General features: G+C 39.0%; 1 long non-coding RNA gene and 1 pseudogene across 1 annotated transcript in view; one reads left to right on the top strand and one right to left on the bottom strand.

The window, feature by feature from the left end:
- The window catches only part of LOC140498384 (uncharacterized), a 37,967-nt gene extending 21,911 nt beyond the window's left edge, over positions 1 to 16,056 (top strand). The window contains exons 2-3 of the long non-coding RNA XR_011965083.1: positions 14,806 to 14,840; positions 15,718 to 16,056. This is a non-coding gene — a long non-coding RNA (uncharacterized lncRNA). The remainder of the gene's footprint in view (positions 1 to 14,805; positions 14,841 to 15,717) is intronic.
- Positions 2,956 to 3,539, bottom strand: LOC140498383 (galectin-related protein pseudogene; annotated as a pseudogene).
- Positions 16,057 to 16,428: the final 372 nt, after the last annotated feature.

Here is a 16,428-nt window from a genome sequence, read left to right as displayed (position 1 = left end):
ATGAATGCCTGGTTTGTTTAAACTGCTTCTGAAAAAGAGAGAGAGAGAGGAGTCAAATAGATTGGGCACTAATTACTGGCTTAATCAGCAATACAATTTACAGAATCCTTTCTTCTGTACTTTAGAGCACTGGAAAGGGCAGAATCTTTACAATATCACATATATTTCTTATGCTTCTTGTGAATGCCCCTGTCTTTGATCTGAGAGTTGCTGGATAACAGGCAAGAGTTAGGAATGCCAAAAACAGGGCAGCCAATGTTATCTTAAGCATCCATTTCTTCCAGTGCTCAATTGTAATTCACATTGGCCCTTTTTGAGTAAAAGAGGTATTGTACAATGTGGGCAGTACCCACAGAAACAGAGCTTGCATTCCAGTATCTGAACCATTCACTCACGTTGACACTATCCGGTCTGTTTACCAAACAGCTGGCAGAGTCCCAGCTGATGAGTTACTGCATGACCCTCAGTGGATGGATTACAAAGTCCTATTGATGATGGAGGGGTAAAGAATCATTGGCAGTAACTGGTGAAGAGGGGAATTCTCAGAGGCAGGGAGGACCAGCAGGACTCTCTGGCCATTGTCCATTACTAGGGGTTCTTACCCAGAATCAGAGTGGAACAATATGTGACGGGGATCTAAATGAATCAATTTTTTTTAAATGCTAGAAATAATCCATTCTGATTAGTCAAGTTCAGTCAATTCCCCATGGAATGAATGATCATTTTCATTTAAAATAATATTGCCACTTGGTAATTCAGTGGCAGCTTCTCTTTGCCAAAGAGTAAATAACAAGAACAAAAGCAGAAAATAAAATACATGTACTAAAGAGGGACAAATAATTCTTTCCCTTCAAGGAAGAAATTATAATAGTCAAATTCTGTTGACCAGTTCATCAAATAATGGCCAAAGATACAAGGTCAGTCTTTTGGTGAAAAAAAAGATGTGCAGACAGAGTTAGTTTCCCTGCTGAGGGATGCATCTAGTATATTAAAAAATCCTGTTACCATGGACTATACTGCTATTTTAAGCACCTGGAGAAAGTGGGAATGTAGGATTTACATATCGTTATCTCTAGTGACCAATTTAAATAGTCTTTTTTTTTAAAGCAATTATCAGCTGTGTGACCTATTGGGTTCCCAATTCAATGGTATTTGCAGTTTTATTGCTTATTTCATGGCCCCTTCTGTGCTGATGACATCAGATGAGAGATGTTGACATTATTAACCCCTTAAATCTGGAATTTTAGTTTCTCCACCATGCCATGCCATGCCATGTTGACTCCCCAGAAGTGAGTAATAAACCCTTCACAACTCTCTCTAATTTGATAATAATGATTGGATGCTCAGACAGTAAAGTGCTGACATTCCTGTTAATTCTCCCTGCAGCAAAGCTTCTACATCACTGGGTGACCTGCTCTACTAGCAGGCTCCAAATGTGGAGAATTGGGGAGAAAATCCCCTAGGCCCTCCCCCCACAAGCTCAATTTATGCCCTGATTGACTGTCTGTCTTCTCTGACCTCTCCTCTGTGGCTGCAAGTGTCACTTAAGCATCTGTAAAACAATCCAACTCATCTGAAATTTTTGCATTGGGAGAAAACATGCTTCTATTTAAAAATAGTTTTGCAAGCTTTTGGTTCAGAATATGGTGCTGGCTTGATGTATTCAAAAATGAGGAAAATGTCATTTCAGAAGAATCAGTTTAGTCATTGTTAAAGTGTTTGTGGAAGGAGGGAGCTATTAATGTATTGTTGGTGGAGCTGTGAATTGATCCAAACGTTCCAGAAAGCATTTTGAAATTACACAGAATGATGAAAATGTCTTTTGACCTAGAGATAATCTTATGTCTCAAGAAGGTCAAAGAAAAAGTGAAAGGAAGTCCTCATAGCTTTTATATCACTTACTTATGCAACTTATACTGTTTTTTTGTGGCATCAAAGAACAGGAAACAAAGTAGATGCCCCTTTATTGAGGAATGCCTAAGCAAAATGTCACCTCTGAATGGAATAGAATGTTACTATGGTGTTAAGAAATGATGAATAAATAAAAGCACAAAGAGTCTAATATGAACTGATGCAAAGCAAAGTAAATATACCATGATTATAGCAATATAAATGGAAAGAACAATTACAAAACAATTGAAATTGAATGCTATAAAATTACAATGACCAAGCTTAGTCCCAAAGAAGACATATAAAACATCAAATCCTCCTGCTTCTTTGTAGAGGTAGATGACTAGGTGTGAAGAATACTGCATATAACATCAGATTTGCCTAATATGTTGGTTAATTTTTTTAATGTGCTTCACGAATGATAATATTTACTTTATCCCCTAGACCTAAGTCATTTGTACATTCAAAACTTCACAACTCACTGTTCTCAATAACATCGCTTATTTTTCTAAGGCATACATTGAGTATAAGTAAATAAACCACAAGAAAGCTTTTAAAATTGTGTTAATATTATGATACAGAAAAACCCTACATTCTATATAAATACCTTTACTAAAATGTTATTGGTTGTGCTACATGAATCTGCTTCAGTGCAGAAAAATAGTTGCATAAAAGAAAACTTTTCTGTTTATCATTATTATTATTAACACTTTTCTTTACAGACCTCCTCCTGCAAAAAAAGATGAATGCACTGCTGACAAGTCCCAAACTACAAATGACTCCAAATCCATTCCAGTTTGATAGCAACAGCACCCAGCATAAGTGTATTACTTTGCTCCAGGGCAACAGCTCAGCATCTGTTACTCAAAAGCTTTCTTCAAGAGGGTTAAACTATGGTTCAAGTCTTCATTTTGGGGTTTAAACTACACACAGAGAAGAGACTGGGAAGTTTGTCTTTTTTTTGTTTGTTTTAAGTCTCCATATTCTACTAGGATTGCTTTTCCAGACAAGAGAGGGTGGCATCTGTTCTTATTTGGAATAGAAATGATTCGCTGGGCACCAAGGTCAGCCAAGTTTAGCAAACTGGAGGTCTCCCTTGATTTTTATCATGTCAATTACAGACACTGTTTCAATTCAATGGTAAACATCAAAATGCTGGTGTCCATCCACAAATATTCTAAATGATGAGAATTCACAAAGAATTTCCACCCTAAATCGCTAGTCTGGGATGAAAAAAATAAGGAATTGCTAATTCTTTTTCACCTCTTTCTCCAGACATACAAGAATCTCTGATCAGTTTATTATCTGTAAATATAGATTTTAGTTCAATGGCTACATTTAGAGGAGGTTCCCAGATGTCAAACTGATCCCCAAACTCTTAGGGTTCAGGTTTACAATCCGCATCGCTGGGGTCTTCTTGCCTGGCCTCATTCCACCTTTAATATGCCTACAAAATGATACTTTCAGTCCTGAAAAGTACACACCTGCTTGGACAAGAGATCTCAAGGAATTGTTTAAATGCTCATCCTTTAATTTTACCAGCATGTCTTTCTTGGCCACTGGTCCTGCCATCTTGTTCATGTTGGCTAATGTTGCTAAAATTTTTTCCTCTTAAATTTTTTTCTTTTTCACTGTAAGGGATAGTTCTTTGGGAAGAGATGGAGAAACTATGAAGTGGCAAATGTAGCTGATCTAAACACAAAAACTGTCAATAATTTTTTTTAAAACCATAAAACCAACATTTCCTTAAGCAAATATGAGTCTTGGAAACTTCCAGAAAAATTTTTTTGTTTTAGTTGGCCAATGTCACAACACCATCTTTGTTGACTCTTACTGTGTTCTTGGGTGTCTGCATGAAATTATAATAATAATAGTTAATATTTATATAGCCTTTTAAGGTTTGTAAAGGTCTTTATATTTATTTTTTCCTTGAGGGTCTATTCACCCAGATAGAAATTTATATCCAGTAATAACAACTTCTGCTTTAAAGTTTAAGAAGCACTTTTCTCTCAACAACCCTTTGAAATATGTAGTATTCTTATTTTATGGGTGAAGAAACCATGACTCATAGAGAGGAATTGTCAGATTTGGGATTCAAATTCAGGCCTCCATCCTCAGGGTTCAATCCTCTTTCCACTACACTAACTTGAATTTTATATCCCTAGCTCTTTCTGCCTATCCAAGTTTTAGGAACTTATATTAATAACCATTCTTAGATACATATAGGATGTTGTTCAGTTGTTTCAGGCATGTCCAACTCTTCATGGCTCCATTTGGAGTTTTGTTGGCAAAGATACTGGAGTAGTTTGCCATTTACTTCTCCAGCTCATTTTACAGATGAAGAACTGGGTTAAAGTGACTTGCCCAAGGTCACAAAGCTAGTAAATGTTTGAGGCTGGATTTGAATTCAGGAGGATGAGTCTAACAAAAATGTGCAATGTAAATGAAACGCTAGAAGTCACCATAGAGCATTTCAGGGAGGGTAGGGAGGGCAGAAAGAGGAGGGAAAGTTCATTTTCCCCTCTCAACAAGGACTGTGTAAAGTCATAGGCTGTACCTTCTGGGTCATCTAGAAATCTTTTAGTCTCCTCATCCTTTCCTGATCCTTGCAGGTTAAAAGGAGCCTCTGCTTCTGGAGCATCCACCTTCAGTGGTACCATGGCTCCAAATAAGTCATTCTTCCAGGCAAATCTAAGTAAGCCCCAAGTTCAAACTTTAAGGTTCTGTTTGGGAAAATGTGACTGGATAGCATCCAAGGAGGTCTTTTAACCTCTTCCACCATAACTGTAGGGTTCTAGCCTAGATAAACTGTGAAATACAAAACTTCTGAATGCCATCCATCAGCCACATTGTGATCTCAGGTAACAACTTATCTTTCTCAGCCTCAGTTTCTTAATCTATAAAATAAATGGGCTGGACTTGATGGTCTCAGTTTTCTTATCAATGTGATGAGAATAATAGGATTTGTGTTACCTACCTCACAAGATTATTGAGGAACATTTGACATAATGGGTGTAAAGTGCTTTGTAAATCTTAGAGCTGAATAAAAATGTCAGGTTATTTTTTTTTTTTTAACCAGTGCCTTTCATTAACAGAAATCTTTTCTCAGAGGACCTGAAAATGCCTTAAAGAAAGGATTGCATTAACTCTCATGGTTTTAAAAGGTTGTTTTTTTAGCACCCTTAATCCATTTGTATGTAATTCTTCTATCTGATAGAATATCAGGAAAGGTTTAACTCATCCTGGGATAGTGACAGGAGCTTCATTTTTCAGCATTAGTCCCAAATCTGTCTAGATTGAAACTTCACTATCAAGGTGGGTACTGCCAAGGTCCAATTCTGGTGTGCAGAATGTTCATTCCAGGGAAATGCCACCTTTTGCCCATCCCTTGGTGACTGAAACCTTCAAAAGAACTAAAACTGCCAAGCCTTTTCAATATGAAAGGTACACTTTAGTGCCCTCTCACCTCTCCTTTCCATTCTTTCCTCTCATCCATGGTGCCTTACTCAGGTGCTTGATGGTTGTCACTGTGACATCTCACCTGAGCTTGCCCTGTTTGGCATTTTTTCCATAGGAAAGGCAATATGATATTTAGAAAAATCGCTTAAAGTCAAGCATTTTCTAGCCTCAGCATCCTTCACAACCTCCCTGAGGCTCAGTTTATTTAACTGTAAAATGGGGGCAGTCATTCAACAAATAAATTTAATTCTATAAGTATTTATTGGGTACTGACAATGACAGTCTCAGGAAGGTCTGGGTTCAAGACTTGCCTCTCACATATCCTGGCTGTGTAACCTTAGGCAAATCACAATCTGTCAGTGCCCCCAGGCAATTCTCTAGGACAACAAGTTGCCAAGAAGTTGTCTGATATAGATGCATTGGTAGAGAATTTTCACAGCTGGAATTCCTTAGACCAATAAACTCACAGGCTTAATCAAAACACACACACACACACAAACACACACACACACACACACAAACACACACACAAAGACTATGTCCTCTAAACCTGATTCAGCCCAACTTCCTGGAAACCCATTGACCATCTTCGTATGGGCATCTTCATATGAGCAATGCCTCCACCTCTACAATCTGCTCCCCTGAGAGGTGAGTTCACCCTTGGACTTTCATTTGAGGAAGGACCTGGACCAGCTAGGTTTACTCCCAGCTTAATTTATCCCATGTCTCCTGGGATTCCTTCTGGACTTTTCCCATGTAGGTACCTCCTTCTCTTTCTCAGTTCCCTTGTATGTGTTGTCTTTCCCCATTAGAATGTAAGCTCCTGATTATTTTAAATTAAGATTTTCTTGTATAAATAAAACCTATGCAGCTAAGAATAGAAGAAACGCAGAAAATTGGGGAAAAAACTTTCCTAGACAATCTCTCAGATAGAATGGGATTTGTTTGGAATATTGTGTGGTGTAGGAAATGATGAGCTGATTGATTTAGAAAAACATGGAGGGATGGGCTTAGGAAAAAGATGCTATCTTCTGTCAGAGGAACAAATGACAAGTAGAAATAAGCATAGCATGGTCTTACATATATGTATATGAATGTATATGTATGTGTTTATAGATATCTATGTATGTGTATTATATATGTATATATGTACACACACATATAAACCCACTTAATTGTAGCCTTCTTTGGGAGAAGTGGAAAAAAATAAAGTAAAAAGTGCATAGCAGAGAACAAAAGAAAACCTACAAGGAAGCAAAGAAAAGCTGGACAGCTTTGAAAACAATATGTGGTATTTATTATATAGTTTTTCTTGAAATGGAAATTCATTGATTTATATTGAATTCTCTCTTATGTCCTACTATGAATATGGCAATGTTTTTTTTCCTCTTCTTATTTTGTATTTAAATTTAAAATAAATTTAAAAACTTAAAAAAAGAATAAAATGAAAAAGTAGTGTGCTTTAAAATAAAGAATGTAAACTCCTTGAGGGCAAGAGCTTTTTGTTTATATTTGTATTCTCAGCACTTAGGACAATGCCTAGCACATAGTAAGAACTTAATACATGCATGTGCTCTCTCTCACTCCTTCTCTCTCCTCTCTCTCTCCTTCTTTCTTCTCCTCTCTCTCTCTTTCCTTCTCTCTCTCTCCCTCTCTCTCTCTCTGTCTCTCTCTCTCTCTCTCTCGTTTAGATCTGAAAATCTAAAGGTGAAAAATGTCTCTGCTCCCTAGAAGATGGGGCCAGGGAGAGGGAAGATATGTACATAAATGAGTATCCTCAAGATAGTGGGATAAAGGCAAAAGGGGATGGGGTGGGGACTAGACAAAAAAAATATAGAAGGCTATCCCTTTCACCTGGGCACTCAGAGAACTTGCCTTAAAGAGATGGCACTGGGTGGACCTTGAAAGGAAAAGAAGGATTTCAACAGGCAAATATGTCATGAGAAAGTATTCTAGGCACAGGCAATGGTTGCCTGGAAGTGAAAGAAGGCATGATGGATGAGGTCTGCGAGTTACCTTGTTTGGCTAGAATGTAGGGCAGATGGAGAGGAACTGAGTGAGGTAAGGCTAAAAAATTAGCCTTTGACCTATGGAGATTATATTTTATCCTAGAGGTAGTAGGGATCCAGAGCAACTGGGTGTCACAGTGGATAGAGCACTGAACTTAGAATCAGGAAGACTCATCTTCATGAATTCAAATCTCACCTCAGATAAGTACTTGCTGTGTGACCCTGAACAAGTCACTTAATCCCATTTGCCTCCATTTCCTCACCTGTAAAATGAGTTGGAGAAGGAAATGGCAAACCCTCTTAATCTTAATCTCAAACCAACTGAAATGGCTGAACAACAATGACCCTGGGCAAATCACTTAACCTCTGTCTGCCTCAGTTCCCTTATCTTCAAAATGAGGGTAATAATAGCACTTATCGCCCAGGGTAGTTGTGAGGACAAAATAAGGTAATATTGGTAATGTGCTCTGCAAATATTAAAACACTATATATAAATGCCAGCTATTATTATTATGTCATAAGAAATAATAAATCTGAGAAATTCAGAGAAACATGGGAAGATATGCATAAACCGATACAGAGTGAAGTAGAACCAGAGAACAATGTAGTTAATGACCACAAAGAAGAAAACAAAAACCACACCAAACACGCAGCCACAGTCTTGTTACGTGGAATAACTGATCTTGACTCCAGATGGTCTTTTGCTCAAGCCGTCTCCCTCTACTTGGAATGGCGTCCCCTCTCTACTTTTCTGAATTTTACTCATCCTTTAAGGCGCCTCCCAAATCCCATCTCTTCCAGCATACTTTGGCCAACCATCCTCTTCTCACTCTTCCATACTCCTGTAGCACTCTAAAGAATCTCAACGTTGGAAAAGAGATGTTTTAGTCTGACCTATTCTGCAGCAGGAGCATGCTCTATAATATCCCTGCCAAGCTGTCCTTTAGTGTCTGAAGACATGGGGCTGGGGGTGGGGAGAGGAACCCAATTATCTCCATTCTAGGCTATTTTTAGAGGTTAGAAAGTGAGTTGAAATCTGATTCTACAACTTTCCCCCACTGCTGTTTATTCTGCTTCTGGGGCCAAACCAAACATGATAACCCTTTAATTTCTTGAAGACCACTATCAACTTTTCTTGAGTTTTCTCTTTCCCAGGTTAAACATATCTAGGTCCTTCAGTGGGGCAATGAGGTGGTGCAGTGGACAGAGCACCAGTGCAGGAGTCAGGAGGACCTGAGTTCAAATCTCACCTCAGACCCTTGACACTCAGTAGCTGTGTGACCTTGGGCAAGTCACTTAACCCCAATTGCCTCATCCTGGGTCATCTCTAGTCATCCTGATGAATATCTGGTCACTGGATCCAGATGGCTCTGGAGGAGAATTGAGGCTATTGACCTGCACAGCCCTCCCTCATTCAAAACAAAGTCAAGTGCAAGTCATGTCATCATTTCTCTGATGGCATGGTCTTCTTCAGCAATGAAGGACAAACACATAAATGATATAGGAAACTCTCTAAGACTTTAAGTTGTCGAGAAGGTGTTGAACCTGTACTGGTACAGTTTCCTCACTGAGGAGTTCTATGTATTAATGACATCCTGGCCCACCCCCTATTCTTATTCATGTACTATTCTGATAATTAATCAATCAGTAAACATTTAGCACCTAGTATATACTGGCACTGTGCTAAATACTGGAGATACAAAAGGGGACAAAAGACATTCCCTGACCTCAAGGAACTTATAATCTAATGGGGGAGATAATATATAGAATAAATGGGAAATAACTAATAAAAGGAAAAATGCAGCTAAATGATGCCATGGATAGAGGGCATGAAGTCTTGACAGAGAAACCAGAATGATTTGCCATTTCCTTCTCCAGCTTATTTTACAGATGAGGAACTGAGACAAACAGAGTTAAGGGACTTGCCCAGGGTCACACAGCTAGGAAGAGTCTGGGGCCAGATTTGAGGGAGATGAGTCTTCCTGACTTCAGAGTTTGCACTTTATCCTCTTAGCTACCCCCTTGTATATGGTAGGAACTCAATAAATTTCTCAATTCATTTTGATCTTGCCATCTTCTTCTTCTGGCTTCTGTAGAAGAAGGTTGCATGGAGAAATGAACAGGAGAGGCATAGGAAGAATTAAGCTGAAGAAGAAGGAAGTGTGAAGGAATTTTGGAGGGTTTCAGAATTGTGATAATGAAGACCAGAGATTTAATTTGTGGAGGAGGATTTGGGAGGACTTTAGTTTCTAAAGAGAAAGGATGACGAGAGCTGAAGGGAAAAAATAAACCCTCAGGCTGAAGTAGGAAAAAGACTCTAAACAGGAGAAAAATAAATCTACTCTGTTAATAGAGTAAAAGAGGAAAAAAACCTAATCTGGGGGAAAAACATTAGAGAAAAATGGAGAAAAATATAAACCTAATTCTCATAACTTTAAATGTGAATTGATTAAATAACCCAACGAAAAGAAAAACAATGACAGATTGCATAAGCAAACAAAACCCCACAATCTGTTGCTTACACATGTAAAAAACAAAGACGTTCACAAATAAAAATGAGGCACTGAAGAAAGATCAGAAAAAGAAGGAGGAGTTGAAGGACTCCAAAACAACTGAGAAATAGAAGGCACAGAATTTATTAGTACATGGGAAAGGATGTTGGGTAAGGTGGGCAAAGTGAAAAGGTGCTAAGAAGATGAGAAGGGCAATTCAGGATTGATGATGTAGCAATTTGCTACAGAAGTTTTCCAGGACAGCTAGTACCAAGAATGACAAAGGACTGAGGATCTCATTTCTAGCAAGCATGGAAAACCAGGGGAATTTTGTAGTGAACTGCAATTCTCTCCAAAGTTATCAATGCACTTTTAATGGACAGATCTAATGGCTTATTCTTGGTCCTTTTCTTCCTTGATCCCTCTGTAACATTTGGCATTATTGATTACCCACTACTCCTGGCTATTCATGACTCCTCTGGGTTTTTGTGATATAGCTGTCTCCTGAGTCTCCTCCCACCCTATGATAGTTTCTTTTGTGTTCTTTGCTATATCATCATCCATATTATACCCACTATCTGTCTTGAACCCTATCATCTCTTCTCTCTATACTCTCTCACTCCATGACATCTTTAGTTTTCATGTACTCAGTTATCATGTCTATTCAAGTGGTTCTCAGATCTATCCATACATTTATGTATATCCCAGATATATTCATCCCTAGTATTTTCCCTGAGCTTCAGTTATATTACCAATTGAGCATTTCAACCTGGGTGTCCTATAAGGACCTCAAAATCAACATGTCCAAAACAGAATTCATTATCATTCCTACCCAAACCCTTCCCCAATCTTCCCTGTTACTGTTACTATGGAGATGGGGGTGGGGACAGGATTTTGTATTTTTCATTTCTTAGCATGAGCCATGTCATTTTAGAATAATCCTTCATCTCACACAGAAAATCATATCTAATTCCTAGTTTTCCATCAAGATCTTGGCAAGGTCGGTCACAAAACCAAACAGAATCTTCCATGTCTCAGTCTCCTCAGGCCAATGACAAAGTAGCAGATTAGAATGTTTGTGTCTTTTCCACTGGAACATAATAAACTACAACCAAGGTCAGTGGCTCACTGGTTGTGAATCTAGTATGAATGTGTTTTCTCTATATTATAAATACATGAGGAAAATGGCTCATATTCAGAAGCCTACTTCCCACTTTGGGACTCCCCTTCTTTATGAATCAACTGATTCTTAAACATGCCTTGGTAGGTAACTATTGGCAGAATAAAACTTATTATTGATTTGTATCCTAAATTGTAAAAAATACCCTAGAAATTACAAGAAGTGGAAATGAAGATGGAATACATTCCAAGCATGAAGGACAGTGAATACAGAGGCACAGGAAACAGAAAATGAACCATGCAATGAATCAGGCAAATAGAATGATAAAGCTAGACCATTGAGAACATGAATGCAGTCATGTGTAAGAAGAGTCTAGCAACCTATGGACTTTTGAAAGACAAACAAAGGAGTTTGCATTTATCCTAGAGGTAGTAGGAAGCCATTAGAGTTTATTGAGTATGGGAGTGACATGGTCAGACCTATGCTTTAAAAAAAATCACTTTGATAGCTTTGTGGAGAATGGGCTGAAGTGGGCAGAGACTTGAGATTAGGAGACCAAGTAAGACTATTTCAATAATCCAAGAAAGAAGGGATTAGAACCTGAACTAGGGTGGTAATTGCATGTTGTGTTTGAGGAAAAGACCCTCAGGGTTGCTGGTCAAAAGAGAAACAGTTACTATTGCCATTCACTCTGAGCCAGGAGGGCTCAAAATACAACCATTAAGTGGAGTTTGGGCAGGGACCTATTGTAGTCCAATCTGTGAGCTCCAGAGTGAAATGGGTTTAAAGCTTGCTGAGAGAGAGAGAGAGAGAGAGAGAGAGAGAGAGAGAGAGAGAGAGAGAGAGAGAGAGAGAGAGAGAGAGACAGACAGACAGACAGACAGACAGACAGACAGAGGAAGGAAGGAAGGAAGGAAAGAAGGAAGGAAGGAAAGAAGGAAGGATCTAGCCAGTAAATACCAAGTTAACTGGGTAGCTTCTGGCCATCAAAATTTACCTTCCTTTGAAGAGAGAGGAGAGGGAGAGGACAATTTGAGTTACCAAACTAGCTGATTCTCCATTCAGGCAGTTCTGTCTACTCATAAGTTGTGTTTGTCCTTTGTTTTTGAAGAGGATCATGACATCTGGGAAATGATGATATGACTTGCAGTTGACTTTAATTTGAGTGAGGGAGGGCTGTGCAAGGTCATCAGCTTCACTTCTACCTCCAGAGCCATGTGGGTCCCATGGCCAGATATTGATTAGGATGACTGGAGATGGCTCAGGTAATTGTGTGAGTAGAGAAAGGGGATATATACAGGATATATCATAGTGATAAAAATGACATGATTTGGCAACTGATTGGATAGGAGTGAGTGAAAGAGAGGAGTTGAGGCTAATAGGGTGACTGAAAGAATGGTTGTGCCTTCTGTGGTGTCATGATATGCAAATCTATTCTTTCCAATTTAGGGTTCAAGTCCATAGACACACTCTTCCTTATAGCACCTTGGTTCTGGGGGAGAGAGAGTTCACACTTGAAATTTCAATATAGCATTCTTTCTACCAAATTTACTTCTAAAATGTACAATGGCCAATGAATGGATGAGTCCATGTCTCTGCTGCTGCTGGGCTGGGTCAAGCAAGTCATTTGGGATATGGCCAGGAAATCCCAGCACGGACTCTAGCTCCCAGACCCTAAGGGTTTGCTTCCCTGGCCTTTTACAGCTCACAAGGTCACAGCCCCTCCCAATCACCTTTACCTAAAAAAGAAAGAATAAATGGGAAGAGGAAAAGAATAAAGGCCCATATTCATGGGTTATATATTGGAGGGCCTAAGGTCCTTCCCATTATATCCTTTTCTCTCTCATTTTGAACTCAACAGCTAAGCGGGAAGGAGAAAAAACAAAGACCAGCCCCAAGTATGGTGTCCTGCTCCCTTTTTTGTCTTTGTGTTCAAAGTCCAGTAGTCCATATATATCTGGATCTTTCTAATTTTTTGTGTTACGACTATAGGTGATGTGTATAGACCACTATGCTCAGATGCTACCATTGATGAATAATTTTTTTAGAGGGTTTCTGAGATCTTTTCTTACAGACACAAAAATCTTCTGCAACTTCTTCAAAAAGTTCTGGTGGCCATGTGGTGAATTTTGCAGAGATAACACATTTCTCATCTTATTTAGCTACTCCCTCAACCAGTCCTTCGATTCCTTGAGTACTAGGGAGTCTCCAAAATCAAATTTCTCTGGATCAGTCTTGGAATTAGAGAATTCAGGGAGCTGGAGACATTTTTTTTTTTGCTAGTACCTACTTCTATTCTCCTGTACTAGCTTATATGAATGGTTAAAATATTCACATGCTGAATTCCAGTTTATTGACTATCATATAATGCTGGCATCTTGAATAAGTTAGAGTTAGTCCCAATCAATCAATAAACATTTATTAAGCAAGCACTGTACTAAGTAGTGGGGATAAAGACAGTGGCCAAAAATAGACTGTGACCTCAAGGAGATAATATGCAAACAAACATATGTATAAAGCAAGCTACCTGCAGGAGAAGAAACTAGAATGAAGAGGGATTGGGAAAGGCTCACTGTGAAAGATAACATTTTAGTTGAACCTTTAAGGACGCCAGAAAGAGTCGAGGAGGGAAAACATTCCAGTCATGGGGGATAGCTAGAGAAAATGCCTGGAGCTGAGAGATGGAGTGTCTTGTTCATGGGACAGGCAGGAGGCTGGTGTCACTGTATTAAAGACTATGCGTTGGGGAGTAAGGCATAAGAAGATTGGCAAGGTAGGCAGAGGTTAGGTTATGAAGGGCTTTGAATGCCAAATAGATCATTTTGTATTTGATCCTGGAGGCTATAGGGAGTCACTGGAGTTTATTGGGTAGGGGGAGGTGACATGGGCATACGGGTACTTTAGTAAAATCATTTTGGTGGCTGAATAGAGGATGGATTGGAGTGGGGAGAGACTTGAGACCGTTGGATCCACCAACAGGCTATTGCAATAATCAAGGTATGAAGTGATGACGTTTTGCACTAGAGTAGTGGCAGTGTCAGAGAAGTGAACAGGGTGTATATAAGAGATGTTGCAGAGGTGAAATAAAAAGATCTTTGGGGGTGGAAGACAGTGGGGAATCAAGGTTGTCAGTCTGAGGGAATCAGAGGATGGTATTGTCCTCTACAGTAATGGGGAAAGTCATGGTTGGGGGAAAGGATTTAGGGTGAAAGAGTTCTGTTGCAAACATATTTAGTTTAAGATGTCTACTGGACATTCAGTTTGAGAAATCTGAAAAGCAATTGAAGATGAGAGATAGGGGTAGTATCAGTAGATTTGAGAATGGTAGTGATGGTGATTAAATTCATAGAAGCATCTGATGAGATCACCAAATGAAATAGTATAGAGGGGGAAGAGAAGAGGACAGGACCCTGAGGGAGTGATCTAGAAGAAGATCCAGGAAAGGAGCTTGAAAAGGAGCAGTCAGATAGGTTGGAGGAGAATCAGGAGAGAATGAGATCAGATGATAAATTGTAAGGTGTTAAAAAGAGAGTGAGAGGAGAAAAAGTGAAGGCACCTATAGTAGTTGGCCTTTTCAAGGTTTTTAGCTTTATAAAGGGCAGAAGAAAAGTAAGCCAGAGCATGAGTCCTGGTTCTTCCACTTATTGCTTTAGTGACCTTGGGCAAGTCACTTACCTTGCTGGACCTCAGGAAGATAAAATGAGGGGGTTGGACCAGAAAGATCTCCGAGGTCCATTTTAGCGCTCAGTTTTTGCTCATATGATCCTATGTTGAGCCTGAGATGCCCATAAGATCCCTCTTCTCATTTTGCATGTGTACTATTTTTCCTTTAAAGCTGGACCTCCTCCTCGAAGTAACCCTCTTCTGATGGTAAGTCTGGGTAAGCAATTACTCTCCTTTAGACTCCTATAGCCCTCAGAACCTACCCCAGAACTTGATCCGCTTTCTTCCTCTTCACCTTGTACTGTTTCATTAAATGCTATCTTAAATTTGTGTTTGCTGGATGCATCTAGTACAGTCAATGGAAGTGAGGGCTCAGAGCTGTGAATTTGAATGGATGAGGGACCAGAAAATATGCATTAATGAAGAGATAGGCAAAGAGGTAGTGGGCTTGATACTAGTTATACACACAGATGACACAAAATACTTGTATCTCCCCAGGCCTTTATGTCCAACAGTGGTTACATCGAAAACTCATTTTCTCAATGAATTTTTATTCTCACCCAAATCTTATTGGTCATACAGACCTGAGGGTCTCCAAAAGTAGCTCTTTCCTGACCTCTGGTGGCATGATGTATATCTTCCAGAAAAATCAGGCCTTTTTATTTGATCAACACATCAGGAATGAATGACCTCAGCAGATGGAAGTGTACTAAAGAACTCAGTTATAAATTGCAGCATGAGAACATTTTGTGTGTTTTAGGAACATCAGTTTAGATGTGGCAGGATGAGTTTAAGAAATGGTCTCAAAGCTTGAAATGATTGTGCTGATGACAACTGTATAGTAAAATATTTACTAACAAACACGAAATGAAATGTTAGCATTTTCCATAACTGCACTGGCATTTTCTTTGAGCTACTATATTTGGGAAGGAAGCATGGAATAAGGTTCAATGACAGCTCTGGGTTTTTGTTTCAAGACTATTTCTGAGAGAGTGTCTATCAGATTTGTCTCAATTCTGACATGGTTATACTTGGCAGTGCTCATTGTTTAAATTTAATTATTCGTTTGTTTTTTCCTCCACAGTTTTATTCACATGCTATGATGCTTTAGATGTAACCCCGGGTTCTCGAAGGTTATGTCAGCCAAGGATAAACTCTGGCAGGATCTGCCATGTTGGAAAGATTTTGTCCTAGCAACAGACTCCTTTTTTCCTCCCAAGGACCAACCTAATTAAGAATGGAGAAGCTCATTACCCATAAGCTAGCCACTTGGTTATGAATTCCTTGGCTGCAGCAATGCATGAAACAAAGGAAAATATGGAACAGTTCTCAGCCATTTGTAGCCCCCTTCTGGAATGACAAAGGCGGTATAGTAGAAAAGGGGACATATGGTGATAAAAATTAAAATCATTTTAAAACGATCTATACACATTAACTTAGTTGTTTGTACTTTAGGTAATAAGTGCCCTCTACAAATGCAATGGGGTCCAGGGCAGGGAGGTACAGACCCTATTACTCCAGGCTCTATAGGCTCATATGATCCATCTCACTGAAAAAATCCTTACTTCTGAAAGATCCTTTATGTTGCTGACAAATCATTTCAGCCCCAAACTCATACTTAAATAGTTTAATTAGATTTGGCAAAAGCATGGTAAAATCAAGAAGTATCAGATACATGTATCATAATAAGCAGTAACCAAATCATCTTCCAGTTCCAACCTCCATTTCAGGTTGTAGGTCATTTTCACCTTGTTCAGTCTTGGAAGCTGAAAGAAAATCCCAGAGTTTACTGTCT

This window comes from Notamacropus eugenii, chromosome 4 (assembly GCF_028372415.1).
Source record: "Notamacropus eugenii isolate mMacEug1 chromosome 4, mMacEug1.pri_v2, whole genome shotgun sequence".
NCBI lineage: Eukaryota > Metazoa > Chordata > Mammalia > Diprotodontia > Macropodidae > Notamacropus > Notamacropus eugenii.
Note: the sequence above shows the minus strand (reverse complement) of the source record. Positions and strands in the feature narration are given on the sequence as shown.